We start from the raw sequence: 18,997 nt of genomic DNA on the forward strand, positions 1-18,997 counted from the left end.
CCAAGGGACTGTTCTTGGACCGTTACTATTCCTTTTATTTATCAATGACTTACCTGACAACATAACATCCAACACACGATTATTTGCAGACGATTGTATAGTATACAGAACAATTACATCTCCTGCTGATACTAAAATACTACAAGAAGATATCTACAAACTTGCAGAATGGGAAAAAACCTGGGGCATGGACTTTCACCCACAGAAGTGCAGTGTACAATCTACCACCAGATCACGTTCACCAGTAAAAAACACTCATACACGATTAAGGGACAAGTGCTAGAAAGATCAAGAAGTACCAAATACCTTGGAGTTGACATTGAATCAGACCTGTCCTGGAAACAACACATCGATAGAGTAACCAAAAAAGCAAACAGCATGCTAGAATTTATAAAACGCAACCTAAGAACATCTAACAGTGACAAACGCAAACGCCTATGTTGCAATGGTCAGATCCAACTTAGACTACTGTGCAACAGTATGGAATCCATACCAAAAAGAGCAGGTGAAAAAGGTTGAAATGGTCCAGCGTCGTGCAGCCCGTTATGCCACCAATCGCCATAGGAACACCAGTAGCGTGGGCAGCATGTTGGAAGAACTTGACTGGGAATCATTGGAAAATAGAAGGGTGAAATTACAGCTAACATTACTCTACAAAGCGGTTAATGATCTTGTGGATATACCATGCGACACTTACTTAACACCAATGTCACCAAGAACAAGATCATACATACCAAGAAGTTCCGGCAATATTCAACCAAGACTAAAGGCTATAAATAAAGTTTTTTCCCCAAGTACAGTGACCGTATGGAACTCTTTACCAGCAACTATAGCTGAGGCTCGATCCCTCCTTTGTATCCTTCAAGAGGGAGCTTTCAATACTCTCTTTCTAGTCAGTTCAGTCCCCCATTTGCCAAGTAAGTCAAATGATGGACTGGAGCTGTGCCGGCGGGGATTATTTCCCTGGTACCGCCACGGAAGCCAGATTGCTTCAGGCCAGATGAACGAAAAACAAATGGGTACCCCCCTTTTATTATTTTAATTTATTATTATTTTTTTTTTTCTATCATACTTTATACTTGCTTTATATATTTTTGGTTTCATCTTATAAAATTACTCTATTTCTTGCGCAAACCGGAAGCGTTGAGTATTGGTCAAGTTTGACAATTCAACGTACAATGTAGATGTAGATGTAGATGTAGATAATAGTACAACTGAGATCAACTGCGTACATCATCTGATTTTTTTTTTTTTTCGTTACCGGAATTAAATTGACGCTATCTGATTTCTCTTATATAATTTGAGATAAATCATTTATGAAAAGTTAGAAAAGATTTTTGCTTAAAAAAGTTTAACAAAAATACCGAGCTCCAAGGCAAATTCAAAAAGGGGGAAGTCCATTAAAACAGACAAAATCAAACAATCAACGGAACAAGTGAAAAACAACTACCAAATTCCTGTCTTGGTACAGGCAATTTCCAAAAAAAAATAATAGTGGATTAAACCTGTGTTTATAGCTAACTAACCTCCCACTTGTATGACAGTTGTTACCACATGAATGCTTATCAATGAAAACGTTGGAAAAGGCAATGAATCTTAAAGAAATGCATGAAGCATTTTTTTATTTTTTCAATTTTTGACATATTGAGATTCGCACTTAATGGAATCCGCGTAATGTTTCTAGATTTTCGTTATGTTACTAGTCTCATTATTCTTTAAAATTGTTCCAACGTTTTTATTTCATCGCTTAGCATTCAGGGAAAACGGTACTATTACATTTTCCCAGCATTAGGTTGGCCTTTTGTTTGTGTACCCAAGCCAGGTGAAGGAAGTCAACTTAGGAGCGCTGTGATTGGATGTAAGGGTACAATATATTTTTTTATTTATCTATGAATAACTGCAGTGTGTATATTTACAATATAAATTTTGAAACCGATTGAAATATTTCTAGAGAATTATTCGAAAAGACTTCCAAATTTCATAGATTTAATGTAAAATGATGGTGGGCATGGCATATGAGGCATGGATAACATAAACAAGCTCCGTTGGAAGTTGGTCATGATACTATTTGGCTTCAATTTTTAAAACAGAGTAATAAAGTACTAACACCACACATAACTGTTTTTTCCAGGTTTTTATTATAAAATTAAAAGTGGTAAATTTAGAAAATGTTAGTATTGTCGCCTATGGCAGAATAAATAGTACCGTTTTCCCGAGGTATAATAGTTGGGGTTCTTACGATCTAAAAACCACGATATGGACCACGCTCTGATTGGCTTATTTATTTTTCATTTTTGTTATCTATCATACAATTGGTTCTTAATGTAACTCGGATTTATTCTACGAAAAAGAGAATTTCCGAAGTGTACTTTCTGTTTCGATTTCACGTTATATTTATACTGCTGTTAACTGACGGATAAGTGAGTCCTAAAGATGCAGAAAAGGGTAAACACGAAAACAAAAATTGCCTGTTTACGACCAAATAATAAACATACCTTTGCTTTAAACATTTAGGCCAAAATATCAGGCTCTGGTCCAACCTGGGATTTATAATATTCCCTGTATAAGTTAATCACTGTAAGTCTTATAACTAGTGAGTAGTGTGATCATGTTGATAGTAAGAGTTTTCCCCTGATATTCATGATTACACGGTGTGATTATGTTGATAGTTAGAAGAAATTATTATTCATGATAAGTTGATCACACATTCAAATCATGTTTATCGTTTGATTATTGCTCTTAATATTCATAATCATCATAATCATATTATTCCACAGATTGACCATGAAGATCGTTTAAATATTGCCCTCTATGTTCATAATCATATGATTACACAGTTAGGCCATGATGATCGTCTGAATATTGCCCTTGATAATCATGATCATATGATTAAACAGTTAGGCCATGATGATTGTTTGATTATTGCCATTAATATTCATAATCATATGATTACTCAGTTGGGCCGTGATGATCGTCTGATTATTGCCCTTGATAATCATGATCATATTATTTAACATTTAGGCCATGATGATTGTTTGATTATTGCCATTAATGCCGACAATGTTAAGTCTTCATTCGACTCGAAGTTAAACAAATAGTTGACCAAAAAACCACAACAAAAATGTCCAAGTTTTATTTCGGTTCTGATTGTTTTGAAACGCTATATATGCTGAGCTTCCGGGGGGCTTTGCCCCCCTGGCCCCCCTACCAGGGCTTTGCCCTGGACCTACTGGGGGCCTTGAGCGGCCCCCAGACCCCTCGCCCTATAGTTTGTGATTCCACTTCATTAAGAAGGTAGCTACGCCCCTGCTGAACCTAAGAACCATAGACAATATATATATAGACTGAACCTAAGAACCATAGACAATTCATATAGCCTATATCTAAGAACCATAGACAATTCATATAGACTGAACCTAAGAACCTTAGACAATACATATAGACTGTACCTAAGAACCATAGCCAGTACATATAGACTGAACCTAAGAACCATAGACAATATATATATAGACTGAACCTAGGAACCATAAACAATACATATAGCCTATATCTAAGAACCATGGACAATATATATATAGACTGAACATAAGAACCATAGACAATACATATGGACTGAACATAAGTGTAACAAAAAATTTGTTCCGGCGTGACATTTGTTCTGCCGGAACTTATTTCATAGAAAATATGTTCCACCAGAACTTATATCGCAGAAAATAAGTTCCAGCATTGTAAAATTTGTTACGGAACTAATTTTTTTACCAAATGTGAAATAAGTTCCGGAACAAATATCACAGCTCCATGAATTTCGTTCCGATATAAATTGTTTAAAAAAAGACAAATAAATTCCCGTTATAAAAGTTAAAAATTTTTGAAATATCAAATTAAGTCAGCATATCTGTTGTAAGTAGATAATATGATTAAAAAACAAATGCACAATTAAGATTAGCAACGGTGATAAATAATTTAAACACTGTGACTATTTAATTTTTCTACAAATTCTGATACAAAGTATTCATATGTAAAAGATTGGCGTTTAGTTGACATTTTGGCTCGTTTGGATTTGCGTAGGACAGGAGTTGAGGTATCAACATGGCCTGATTCTAGAACATCTATCCTGTCATGATCAACAGATGTGTTGACAACAGACGTATTAGACAAAGTTGACATATTATAGTATGTGTTCAAAGATTCCTCTGATGACATGTCAAAAAAATATTTAAATGTTTAATTGCAAAATATACAGATATAAATATACCGCGTCAATTCATACTGCATGTCAATTTATAAACTCATTGGGTACATTTTCTGAATTCATCAATACATTAAACTTAAACCACTTGCATAATAATTAAGATAAATTAGACAACATTCATAATAAAATCGAGTTTTAAGTACAATTGGCTAGCTCACTGGTTTTGATTATGTACCATTTTCACTACATTTAATTATAAAGTTTTCTTGAACATACTTGAATAATACTTAAATATTTAATTAAGGCATATATAAATGTAATATAAAGGATTGTACATATAGCCATTAGATGATAATGGTTGCTTCTGTTGAGTCAGGGAAGGTCCTATCAGATCTATTCATATCTTCCCCCAAACTCTTATACCAATAGGGACAGATGTGAGCTCTGGAATTGCAGTTTTAGCTTTCTTGTTTTGTTTTTGGCAATTTTCACATTGTTGAACATATTGCTTTGTATCACTCACAATACCTTTCCAGTTATATCTTTCTGTTATCTTATTGACAGTTTTATTAAGACCTTGGTGCCCATTATGGTCATGGCACATTTTTAAAATACTTCGGACTTTGTCTTTTGTAACTACAAGTCTTTTGGTTAACTGACCAGTAGTTTTGTCCTTCTCAATATAATACAAATGTTCATCTTCAACTATGAAATTTTTCTGTGTGATTTTTCGAATTCTTCTTTTTTCTGCATCATTTGTTTCATTTGGATATTTTTTTTCAAGAATGTAATTAAATATTTTCCTATACTCCAAAGGATCCATATTGGATGTTTACACTTTTTATTATCATATATTATCAATGTAGTGCTTGTTTTATAATGAACTTGAAAGATAACTTTAAACTCACTAATGACAATGCTCATTATTAAAGATAAGTTGTATAACCAGTGGAACATATTTCACAGACTAGGAACTTATTTCACCAGGTAAGGAACAAATTTCATAGAATAGGAACTTATTTCACAATGTAAGGAACAAATTTCATAAACCCAGAACTTATTTCACCAGGTAAAGTGTGGAACTTATTTTATAGAGATGGAACAAATTAAATAGAAATTGTCTGTGAAAAAAGTTCTCCCGGAATATATTTCATGTGATATTTGTTCCACTGGAACTTTTATCACAGGAATAAATTTTGGCTCACATAAGAACCATAGACAATACATATAGCCTATATCTAAGAACCATAGACAATATATGTAGCATATATTTTAGAACCATAGACAATACATATAGACTTAACCTAAGAACCATAGACAATACATATAGACTGAACCTAAGAACCATATAGACAATTAACAAAGCATATATCTAAGAACCATAAACAATACATGTACCCTATATCTAAGAACCATATATGATACATATAAACTAAACATAAGAACCATAGAAAATACATTAAGCCTATATCTAAGAAACATAGAAAATACATATTGACTGTACCTAAAGATCATAGACAACATATCAAGCTGATATCTAAGAATTATAGACAATATATAACGCCTTTATCTAACAACTATATACTATACATATAGACTGAACCTAAGAACCATATAGACCAAACATATAGCCTATATCTAAGAACCATAGACAATATATGTAGCATATATTTTAGAACCATAGACAATACATATAGACTTAACCTAAGAACCATAGACAATACATATGGACTGAACATCAGAACCATAGGCAATACATATAGACTATATCTAAGAACCATAGACAATACATAAAGACTGAACCTAAGAACCATAGGCAATACATATAGACAATATCTTAAGAACCAAATACAATACATATAGACTATATCTAAGAACCATAGACAATCCATATAGACTGAACCTAAGAACCATAGACAATCCATATAGAATACATCTAAGAACCAAAGACAATACATATAGACTATATCTATGAACCATAGACAATCCATATAGACTATATCTATGAACCATATACAATACATATAGCCTATATCTAAGAACCATAGACAATACATATAGCCTATATCTATGAACCATAGACAATCCATATAGACTATATCTAAGAACCATAGACAATACATATAGACTTTATCACAAAGCCATAGACAATTCATATAGACTAAATCTAAGAACCATAGACAATAAATATTGACTATATCTTAGAACCATAGACAATACATATAACCTATATCTAAGAACCATAGACAATACATATAACCTATATCCAAGAACCATAGACAATTCATGTATAATTTTTTTAAAGAACCAAAGACAATAAATATAGACTGAACCTAAGAAACATAGACAATCCATATAGAATATATCTAAGAACCATAGACAATACATATAGACTATATATCTAAGAACCATAGACAATACATATAAGACTATATCTAAAAACCATGGACAATAAATATAGACTAAATCTAAGAACCATAGACACTTCATATAGAATATATCTAAGCACCATAGACAATCCATATAGAATATATCTAAGAACCATAGACAATCCATATAGACTATATCTAAGAACCATAGACAATACATTAAGACTGAACCTAAGAACCATAGGCAATACATATAGACAATATCTTAAGAACCAAATACAATACATATAGACTATATCTTAGAACCATAGACAATCCATATAGACTGAACCTAAGAAGCATATACAATCCATATAGAATATATCTAAGAACCAAAGACAATACATATAGACTATATCTATGAACCATAGACAATCCATATAGACTATATCTAAGAACCATAGACAATACATAAAGACTTTATCACAAAGCCATAGACAATTCATATAGACTAAATCTAAGAACCATAGACAATAAATATTGACTATATCTTAGAACCATAGACAAAACATATAACCTATATCTAAGAACCATAGACAATCCATAAAGAATAAATCTAAGAACCATAGACAATACATAAAGACTTTATCACAAAGCCATAGACAATTCATATAGACTAAATCTAAGAACCATAGACAATAAATATTGACTATATCTTAGAACCATAGACAATACATATAACCTATATCTAAGAACCATAGACAATACATATAACCTATATCCAAGAACCATAGACAATTCATGCATAATATATTTAAGAACCAAAGACAATAAATATAGACTGAACCTAAGAAACATAGACAATCCATATAGAATATATCTAAGAACCATAGACAATACATATAGATTATATATCTAAGAATCATAGACAATACATATAAGACTATATCTAAAAACCATAGACAATAAATATAGACTAAATCTAAGAACCATAGACACTTCATATAGAATATATCTAAGCACCATAGACAATCCATATAGAATATATCTAAGAACCATAGACAATCCATATAGACTATATCTAAGAACCATGCATAGACAATACATATAGAATATATCTAAGAACCAAAGACAATACATATTGACTATATCTAAGAACCATAAACAATCCGTATAGAATATATCTAAGAACCATAGACAATCCATATAGACTATATCTAAGAACCATAAACAATACATATAGCCTATATCCAAGAACCACTGACAATTCATAAAGACTCTACCCAAGAACCACAGCCAAAAAACTGAGACAATACAAATTGCATGTACCTATGAACTATAGAAAATACACAACCTGTACCTTAGAGAACCAGAGACAATACATATAGCCTGAAATTCCTGAATGTAAGATCTATTGCTCAAGCATGACATTCACTCTTTGGGGGACACTATACAATGGCTTAGTACCACAAGCATTATTGGTAAACTTTATATAAATATAATAGCATTCCAATTTCTTCTGGCATTCTTGCTCCCTCGACCAACAAAAATTGTCTGCCTTGAAGTAAGTCAATACTGCAAACATCAACCAAATCAATAGATTTAAATCTAGTCAAGCCTGAGATGTGAGGAAAGTTAAATCACACATGATTTAGAGGGGGTATAGAACATACAGCCAGCACATCATATACATCTTGTTTCCCACTTTACTTGTGCAGGCCTAAGTTTCTTTATTTCTTTTGGTAATAATGATTCATAGAAATAAATGGTAGTGCATAATACATGTAATAGCTGTTCTAGTTTGATAAATAATTTACTATATTTATTTATAGGACCAAGAAAACAACAAGGAAGATTGGGAAAAGGCGAAGAAGCTGGTTAGTTAAATTTAAATAACCCAACAATTTCTACTAGGAGTTCTACCTTTGATACTTTAGATTTATATATGCTACTACATCAATTAATTTGGATCAATTTTGTTTTTAGTTGATTGAGAAAAATCATACTTTAATGGATATTTGGATTCATGGTTTTGCAAAAGGCTGCATTCAAGCTAATACAGAATGTCTTCTGTATTAAATACAATGTATTTAAATTTGTAATAGCGGTTTACCCATGCCCAAGAAAGCGACAAAAATGTGTATTCCACAAATAATTATGAAGCCACAATCCTCAAAATTTGATATAGGTCAAAATATCTTATGTTTGGCATTTTCGTTAAATTTGTTATACATCTAAACTGATAATTTTGATCAAATTGTTCTTTTTAAAAGTTTACATTGACCAAAAATAATCACAGAGAAGAAATAGATTTTTACCTATGTTTTTTAGGTACTCTGAACACTTGTTCTGTCCAAGTCTTTTTGTAACATTTTTTTTTACTTCCAGGTGAATAAAATGTTGGAAAATGGTGAGACTGTGGTGTCAATTATATTGAACAAAGAAACCAAGTCCATTGAGTTTTGAAGTAAGCACACAAATGGTACAATATTTATTCACGAGTATACTATATTGATTAGGAAATACAGTTGTGGCATTAAATGATCATAAACCATTAAGGATCCAAAGTACATGTTGAAAAACAAACAAACCATAATATATCGAGAGAAAAAAACATATATTGAGATTTTTTTAGCTGAGGCAACTATCCATCAGATACCACATATCTAAGCAAGTAAATGTCATCATATGGTCCTGTAACAATGAACAAAAACTATACTAGAAATTAAGCTATGAAAGCTAGTAACATGACAAAATGTCTTAGGACAATAAGTTACTAAATGAGTACGGGTTAACCATGTTAATGAGGGATCAACCTTCCATTAACCAGTGAAAGTGGTGTTACAGCACAAATTGAGAACTAATTGTAAAACCAGCTGAAAAAGGCTTGACTCATCAAATCAATACAAAGCCCCATTATTCAAAACCAATTAAAAAAAAATAAAAAACAGGTTTTCAAGACTGAAAAAAACCATGACACTGTGCAATTCCAAAACTTAAGTATCAAACAATATGTAGTTCCTGAAGTGTTCACAACTGTATAAAAATACATATTTAGTTATGTTTTAATTTATATATAACAAAATCAATTAAAGAACAGATAAAAATTGTTAAGTTGATTACCTTTTAGAATTAGTATTAAAAGAATGGATAACTTTACATGTATTCATGTCTGGTCATGTACCAGTATGCACTATAATAACTTTTTGAGATAAGTGTTTTTTAATTTTAGTCAATGTGTTTCAAAGGACACATTATTTAATTTAGCTACCTTTGTACTGAAAGAAGATCGATGACAACTTTTTATGTGTAACTATACATTTTTTCTCCTAGATTTTATATGTGTTCTAATTTTTTTACAGAATGTGTAGGGCTTAAAATACATCAGCCCAGCACATCCAGGTTTGAACATCCTCAGGCTATTCTTCAGGGTGTTTAGAACAGAACAATGCAAGTTGCTAAAAGACTGCCAATGGCTGACAAGAGAAATGTATGACATAGTGGGATGCCATTAGCTGGTACAATTGTCATGGAGAATAAGGTGTTCAGCGTGTGGCAGGTGGTCACACTTTTAATGTGTCAATACAACAACACATGAGGGACATGTAGTATAATAGAAAATTAAAGCGACAATTTATGTAAAAAAGAAATATTTTTTTTTATGCCCCACCTACATTAGTAGAGGGGCATTACATTTTCTAGTCTGTTCGTTTGCCCGTCTGTCCCCCTTCAGGTTAAAGTTATTGTCAAGGTAGATTTTGATGAAGTTGAAGTCCAATCAACTTGTTACTTAGTACACATGTTCCCTATGATATAATCTTCCTAATTTTAATGCCAAATCAGAGTTTTGACCCCAATTTCACGGTCCACATAGAAAATGATAGTGCGAGTGAGGCATCCATGTACTATGGACACATTCTTGTTATTATATGCATACATTTTCAGTGATGTATTTAAGCTAAAAAGTTTGTTGTAATTAGAACATCTTAATAATCCATATCTCAATTGATTTTGAACAGCACAAATTTCTTAGATATTTATGTAATTGATACAAAACTGATTTTTCATGTGACAGGAAATGCTGAAATACAACCAGGGGATAAATTTAGAAAATAAATATTTGTAAATCTTTTATTTGTCTTTTTATATCTTTGTATATGGCATTGTTTAGATTGTATGACCAACCAACATGTATTAGGTTATAGACTCTTTATTCATGTTTGATTTGATTTTATTGTATTTTAAATGTTGTAAAATATAATTGGAAAGCCAAAAATATTGTTTACTCAGTCATCTAATTATTTACGCGTATCAAAATTATTACAAACGCAGCCTTCTTCCTACAATGAAAGCACAATCCCAATTTATGAGCATTTACTTATACTGGCTAATACTGGGAAAAACAGTTGACCATGATATGCCCAAGTATGCTGCAGAGCCAAAACAACACTTTGATTCTGTCAAAATATTATTGAAATTCACTAACAAAAAACTGTTGAAATATACAAACACGCATTACATTAAGAGTAATTAAGGCGAGAATACATTGAGGACTGTAAAGTTATACATACAACCTGTGACCAATTATCTTCGTTTGACCATAAAATTGTGTGAAAATATCGTATACACTACCAAATATACACTACCAAATGCAACCAAGTGTCAAAATTCTAGATGTGAACAGTGTCTCTTCATAACCATAGCCTATATTAATACTGTTGTGTAATGTTGGAAGGAATAACTGGTTGAATTTTCAAATAAAAATACAGAGTAAAGGCGTATATTAATCATATATACTAGTATATCTAAGGTTCAAATCTACAGGTTCTTTTTACATGGTTTATATATATATATATGGCTCTCATATGAAGTAGTTTTTATAATGTGGAGTTCTTCGATACAGGTTGTTTTAACAGGTAGTTCATGGTTCTTAAAACAAAAGGATTCAAATTGGTATGTGTCTGAAGTACTGGTTATGTAAAAAAGCCTTGTAAGGTTCTTCAATACAGTTAACGTTTTTGGTGGGTTTCATGTTGCTCAGTCTTTAGTTTTCTATTTTGTGTTTTGTATAATTTTGTTTGTTGGTCTTTTTTTCCCTTTTTTAGCCATAGTGTTGTCAGTTTATTTTCGGCTTATGATAGATATAAGAAGATGTGGTATGAGTGCCAATGAAACAACTCTCCATCCAAGTTACAATTTATAAAAGTAAACCAATATAGGTCAAAGTACGGTCTTCAACACAGAGCCTTGGCTCACACCAAACATCAAGCTCTGAGGGGCCCCAAAAATGACTAGTGTAAAACCATTCAAACGGGAAAACCATTCAAACGGAAAACCAACGGTTATGAGTTTGAATGTCTCTTTGGTATCTTTTGCCTCTCTTGTCTATACATAACATGGTTCTTAGATACAGGTTGGTTTTAAAAGAAAATTAGTTCAATGTGATGGATTTCTATACATAGTGTGTTTCTGGATACACGATGTCTATAATATCAAGATACAAGTTGTCTGGGTATGGTTCCTAGATTCTAGTTTTCTATATTTCGTATGGTTCCTGGATACATGTTGTCTATAAACGGTGTGGTTCCTCAATATGAGTTGTCTATAGATGGTGTGGTTCCTAGATACAAGCTGACTATATATTGTGTGGTTCCTAGAAACATGTTGTCTATATAAGGTGTGGTTCCTCGATCTAAGTTGTCTATAGATGGTGTGGTTCCTAGTACAAGTTTTAAATAAATGGCATGGTTCATAGAAATAAGTTATTTATAGAAGGTATGGTTCCTAGATATAAGTTATTTATATAAGGCGTGGTTCCTAGATATAAGTTGTTTATATGTGGTTTGGTTCTTAGATACAAGTTTTCTATAGATGTAATGGTTGCTTGATACAAGTTTTAAATACATAGTATGGTTCCTAGATATAAATAAACTCATCATAGATACCAGGACTACATTTTTTATTTACGCCAGACGCGCGTTTCGTCTACAAAAGACTCATCAGTGATGCTCGAATCCAACAAAGTTAAAAAGGCCCAAAAAAGTACGAAGTTGAAGAGCATTGAGGACTAAAATTCCGAAATTTTTTGCCAAATACAGCTAAGGTAATCTATTCCTAAGGTTATCTTAAGATGGTGTGTTAAGATGGCGTGGTTCTTAGATACAAATTGTCTATAGATGGTGTGGTTCCCAGATACAAGTTTTAAATAAATGGTATGGTTTCTAGAAATAAGTTATTTATTGAAGGTATTGTTCCTAAATACAATATATGGTATTGTTTCTGGAAACGGATACAAGTTTTCTTTAGATTGTATGGTTCCAAGAAATAACTTAGTCTTATGGAGATGAAACGCGCGTCTGGCGTATTAAATTATAAGCCTGGTACCTTTGCTAACTATTAGCATGTATTATTGTATTGTTTATTTGTGTATTTCTTTGTCCTGAAAGTTCTTGCATTTATTTGTACTGAAGTCCTGTCATGTAATGTTGTCCTTTTAGTGTTATATTTAACATTGACATAAAAGAACGAGGTTTGGCTAGCCACAAAACCAGGTTCAACCCACCATTTTTTCTAAAAATGTCCTGTACCAAGTCAGGAATATGGCAGTTGTTATCTTATAGTTCGTTTCTATGTGTGTTGCATTGTCGTTTGGTTTTTTGTTGCATTTTAGTGTTTCTGTTGTTTCGTTGTTTTCCTCATATAGTTGATGTGTTTCCCTCTGTTTTAATTTGTACCCCGGATTTATTTTCTTTCAATCGATTTATGACTTTCGAACAGCGGTGTACTACTGATGCCTTTATTTATCTATATATTGCTTGGTTCCTAGATAGCAGGTGTCTACAGACGGTGTGGTTACTAGATATAAGTTATCTATATATGGTGTGGTTCCTAGATACAGGTTATCTTTATATGGTTTTGTTCCTCGATATAAGTTTTGTATAGATGTTGGGGTTCCTAGATACAAGTTGTCTATAGATGGTGTGGTTCCTTAGTACATGTTGTCCATATATGGTGTGGTTCCTTGATACAAGTTGTGTACAGATGGTATGGTTGCTAGATATATGTTATCTATAGAATGTGTGGTTCTTAAATTTATACAAGTTGTCATTGATGGTGTTGTTTTCTCGGTATAAGTTGTCTATAGATGGTATGGTTCCCCGATACAAGATGTCTGTGGATGGTGTGATTCCTAGATACATGTTGTCTATAGATTACTCTACCACTTGGAACTCATATGTCAATATCTTCCTTTTAAGCAGCAATTCCCTATTAAGGAAATCATGATAGGGAATGCAAACTTTTGAATATCATATCAACTGTGAGATAAAAAATCTATATGCAGCTGCTGCTGGGATGTCATTACATAGAAACGGAAAATGTACAGTGGGAAGCTGAATCATCTCTATATTGTCGTAAAGTTTTGATCTCAGCCGATACTCATTGTCAATTTTAGATATAAGTCATGATATGAGGCAGATTTATCTTTATATTGTGTATCCTTAATTTCACGTTCGATGGGATAGATTTGTTCAACATAGTCACCAAACTTTGAATTATTCAGTGAGATGACCTCATCTAGATAGCAAAAAGTGAACTCATAGATTAATGCTAGCTTCTTTTCATTCTTCCGTAGAAGCTCCGTATGGAGTCTGTCTCATGTGAATAACGGAACAATTCGGCAGGAAGAAGAGCCCAGTTGCTTTCCATGGGATTCGGTCGATAGTTTGTGGGAAAAAAACGTCCTCCAAACGTGATATAAATTGTATCAGAGTTTTTTGTTTGTTTACAAAGTACGATTTATTCAACCCTAAACAAAGACTTTTGAAGCTACGTTGGCCATTTATTTTTCATGAAACGAAGCAGAATCCATTAAAAGCTTCAATAATAATTGTATGTACTGTAACACATTATAATTTTATTCAACAAATAATGCTTGTTACAATTACTATCAAGATTCAAAACTTCTCTTGACGTACCCTTTTCATTCGAATAATCTCTTACAACACTCAATTTATACTGTTTTAAATAGCTACATATCTTATACCAGAAGATCCAAATACCTCAGACAACAATCATAGAATGAATCAAATAGCCATATACTTCATACCTCAAGGTCGAATTGTCTCAAAACTTATAGACCATACTAAAAAACAACATACCTTATACAATTAGGTCAAATAACCACATGCAACACTTATAGAAGAGGGACGAAAGATACCAGAGGTGACAGTCAAACTCATAGATCGAAAACAAACTGACAACGCCATGGCCAAAAATAAAGAGACAAACAGACAAATAATAGTACAGATGACACAACATAGAAAACCAAAGACTAAGCAACACGAACCCCACCAAAAACTGGGGGTGATCTCAGGTGCTCCGGAAGGGTAAGCAGATCCTGCTCCACATGTGGCACCCGTCGTGTTGCTTATGTTATTACAAATCCGGTAAATAGTCTAATTCGGTAAGTCACATTCGTGAAAAGGGAGGGTATTGTAGTTACGACATAAGGAACATATCCGATATCATCTGTGAAACGATTATTCCATAACGGTCAACCAACTCGTGATGGCGTCCGTAAAATTTACGAAGGGATGACTTCAACTTCACCATTTGGAACTCTTGGTTTAATAGCTTCCTTGTGAGCAGCAATCCTCTATCAAGGAAATCATGATAGGAAACACAAGCCCGGGAATATCGTATCAATTGGGAGATATATACTCCGTATGCAGTCGCTGCTGCAATGTTGCTACATAGAAATGGAAAGTTCACAATTGGGAAGCTGAAATCATCTCTTTTGTCGTAAAGTTTTGTTTTCAACCGACCCTCATTGTCAATTTCTAGATGTAAGTCAAGATATGAGGCAGACTTAATTGTATCTGTAGTATCCTTTATCTCTAGTTCGATGGGATAGATTCGTTCAACATAGTCACCAAATTTTGTATTATTTAGTGAGAGAACATCATCTATATAGCGGAATGTAGAGTTAAAGGATATTGCTAACTTCTTATCTTTCTTCCTAAGAAGTTCCTGTATGAAGTCAGCCTCATAATAATAAAGAAACAAGTCGGCAAGAAGAGGGGCACAATTGGTTCCCATTGGAATTCCGACAGTCTGTTGAAAAACACGTCCTCCAAACGTAACAAATATGTTGTCAATCAAGAAATCAAGCATCTTGATAATGTCAGTTTCACAGAATTTTTTGTTTGAATCAGAGTGATTCTTTACAAAGTCTTTATAGACTGTACCAAATAACCATTAACCTTACACCATAAGGTCCAATTACTAGTACATCATACAACACTTACAGAATTATCAAATGACCGTATACTTTGTATCATAAGGTCCAATTACATCATACAAAACGGTACACACTTTTTTCATATTATATAATTACCATGTAAATCTTTGAATGATGGTTTTTTTTTGGTGTTAATATTGATTTTGTTATCAGTAAGTTAAAAACAAACTCAATGATATTATTGTTATATATATACACACTTTCATTGATCTACAATCTATCGACTCTCGTATCTTGGCATTGCACAAGGTCATGTTTTTCTCTGACTGTTTATAATGTCTTTACACTAAATCCATTGGATGGTGGATGTGTACTGATTAATAATTTAGTCTTGGATGATTTTTTTTTATATAAGTTGATATTGGCTTTGAACTAGCTGCCGGTAACTTCAATCGAGTACTCTCAGATCTGTACTTAGTGTCTTTATGTTGTTGGGATGTACAATACCCGGTCACGTCCACGTTGTTTTGTTATATTTATTTCTATGTGTATCATCTGATGAGTTAAACCATTTTCAACTGATTTTTATAGTTCGGTCTTATGTTGTACTGTTACACCACAGTTCCAGGTTAGGAGAGGGTTGGATTCCCGCTAACATGTTCAACCCCCGCCACATTATGTATATATGTGCTCACTGCTGGTCCCAAGTCAGGTGCCTGTAATTCAGTGGTTGTCGCTTTTTGTTGTGTTACATATTTGTTTTTCTTTCATTTTTTTTTTTTTTTGTACATTATGCCGTTAGTTTTTTGAATTGTATTACATTAGTGATTTCGGGGCCTTTTATAGCTGACTATCCAGTTTCAGGCTTTGTTCATTGTTGAATGCCGTACGATGACCTATAGCTATTGATTTCTGTGTCATTTGGTCTCTTGTGGAGAATTGTCTCATTGGCAATCATATATCATCTTCTTTTTATATATATATTCCTTTTTTTTAACTGAACTAGTATACATTATTTTAGGAGCAAACTGAAGCCCGCCTCCAGATGTTGGATTTTCTCTATTCGTTAAAGACACATCGGTTGTCTTTTTGACACATTCCCTGTTTCTATATAACCCTATTCTAGATTTACCTATCAACCATAGACAACATATACAGACTATCTAAAACCTACAGACAGCATATACTGGCTCTGTCTAACAAGCACAGACAAAATATACACACTGTATCTAGCAATCGCAGTCAATATACACAGAATGCATCTAACAACCACAGACAATATACACAGACTGTATCTAAAACCCACAAACAGCATATACTGACTGTGTCTAACAAACACAGACAACATATACACACTGTATCTAGCAACCACAGACAATATCCAAAGACTATCAAAGAACCACAGACAATATACACAGAATGCATCTAACAACCACAGACAATTTAAACAGGCTGCATTTGACAACCACAAACAACATATACATACTGTATCTAGCAATCACAGACAATATACACTGACTGTAATTAAGGACCACAGACAACATATATAGACTGTATCTGATAACCACAGACAACATATACACCCTTTTCTAGCAACCATATACAACATATACACACTATATCTAGCAACCACAGACAACATATACACACTGTATCTATCAACCACAGACAACATATACACACTGTATGTAGCAACCACAGACAAACATATACACACTGTATCTAGCAACCACAAACAACATATACACACTGTATCGAGCAACCACAAACAACATATATACACACTGTATCTAGCAACCACAGACAACATATACACACTGCATCTAAGAACCACAGACAACATATACACACTGTATCTAGCAACCACAGACAACATATACCCACTGTATCCAGCAACCACAAACAACATATACACACTGTATCTAGCAACCACAGACAACATATACACACTGTATCTAGCAACCACAGACAACATATACCCACTGTATCTAGCAACCACAGACAATATACACAGACAACATATTCACACTGTATCTAAGAACCACAGACAACATATACACACTGTATCTTAGAACCACAGACAACATTAACAGACTGCATCTAACAACCATAGACAACATATACACACTGTATCTAACAACCACAGATAACATATACACACTGTATCTAACAACCACAGACAATAAATGCAGACAGTATCTTATAACTGCACTATTGGTGTGTCTTTCCCAAGTAAGGGCACTGAAGTTCAGTGGTTGTTGTTGGTTCATGTCTGTCATATTTGTAAATTGATTTGCTATAAGTTAAGACATTAGTTTTCTCAATTGAATTGTTTGTCGATGCCTTTTAATGCTGACTATATGGTATGGGTTATTTTTCTCATTGTAGAATTCTGTATGGTTGTCAATAACTGCTAACATCATTTGAACTTTGGTGGATAGTTGTCTCATTGGCAAACATACCATATATCCTTATTCATATACAGACAATTTATATAGTCTGTATCGAACAACTGCAGACAATTTATATAAACTTTCTTGAAGAACCACAGACAATATATATAGACTGTATATAATAACCACAGCTAACAAATTTTTCAGGTTTATATTATTTTCTCTAATTCTTCGTCAATTTATCCCTTTCTGCACCCATTGTATAAAAAAATGTAATCAACGTGTGGTTCGTTTGATCTCAGTTCTTCATTGGTTAAAATCCGATTATGACGTCGAATTTTCTTGCTTTCTTCTGAATTTCCTATTGTGACGGCATGAAAAAAGGCTACCATGCCTGATGACGTCAGATAGAAGGAACACATCTTTTTGCAGATCATTCGAAAAGAAGGAATAAGTTTGCCTGCATATTTTTAGAAAATCATTAGAGAAACAGATTCCACCACCAAATCTCGTGTAATACGATATTTATCCACTCTCGACAGTTAAATTTTAAATATTTAAAACGCTCGGCGAGCCTCTCGTTTTAAATTTGAAAATTTAACTGTCTCGAGTGGATTAATATCGTATCACACTCGATGCAGTGGTAGAATCTATATTTATTAGTTGTTTATAAATATGTGTATACTCTGTAAACAACAGAATTGTAACACAAATGTGTTTAAAACCTTTTTTTCTGTTATTACCTGTATTATCTAAAACTAATGTGTTTGTAAATATGCCTTTACGTCAAATAATGTTTTTAATATAACAAGTGATGGCCTCA

The 18,997-nt window shown here is 33.0% G+C and overlaps 1 long non-coding RNA gene across 2 annotated transcripts; it reads left to right on the top strand.

The window, feature by feature from the left end:
• Nucleotides 1-2,237: 2,237 nt before the first annotated feature.
• On the top strand, nt 2,238-10,825 carry LOC127712449 (uncharacterized). 2 transcript variants are annotated; one of them, XR_007987082.1, is made up of 4 exons: nt 2,238-2,445; nt 8,373-8,417; nt 8,929-9,007; nt 9,903-10,825. It is a non-coding gene; the product is annotated as an uncharacterized LOC127712449 (long non-coding RNA). The 2 variants fall into 2 exon arrangements; XR_007987083.1 differs by having other exon boundaries at nt 2,238-2,420.
• The last annotated feature ends 8,172 nt before the right edge of the window (nt 10,826-18,997 follow it).

This window comes from Mytilus californianus, unplaced genomic scaffold, assembly GCF_021869535.1.
Source record: "Mytilus californianus isolate M0D057914Y unplaced genomic scaffold, xbMytCali1.0.p SCAF_8, whole genome shotgun sequence".
Lineage (NCBI taxonomy): Eukaryota > Metazoa > Mollusca > Bivalvia > Mytilida > Mytilidae > Mytilus > Mytilus californianus.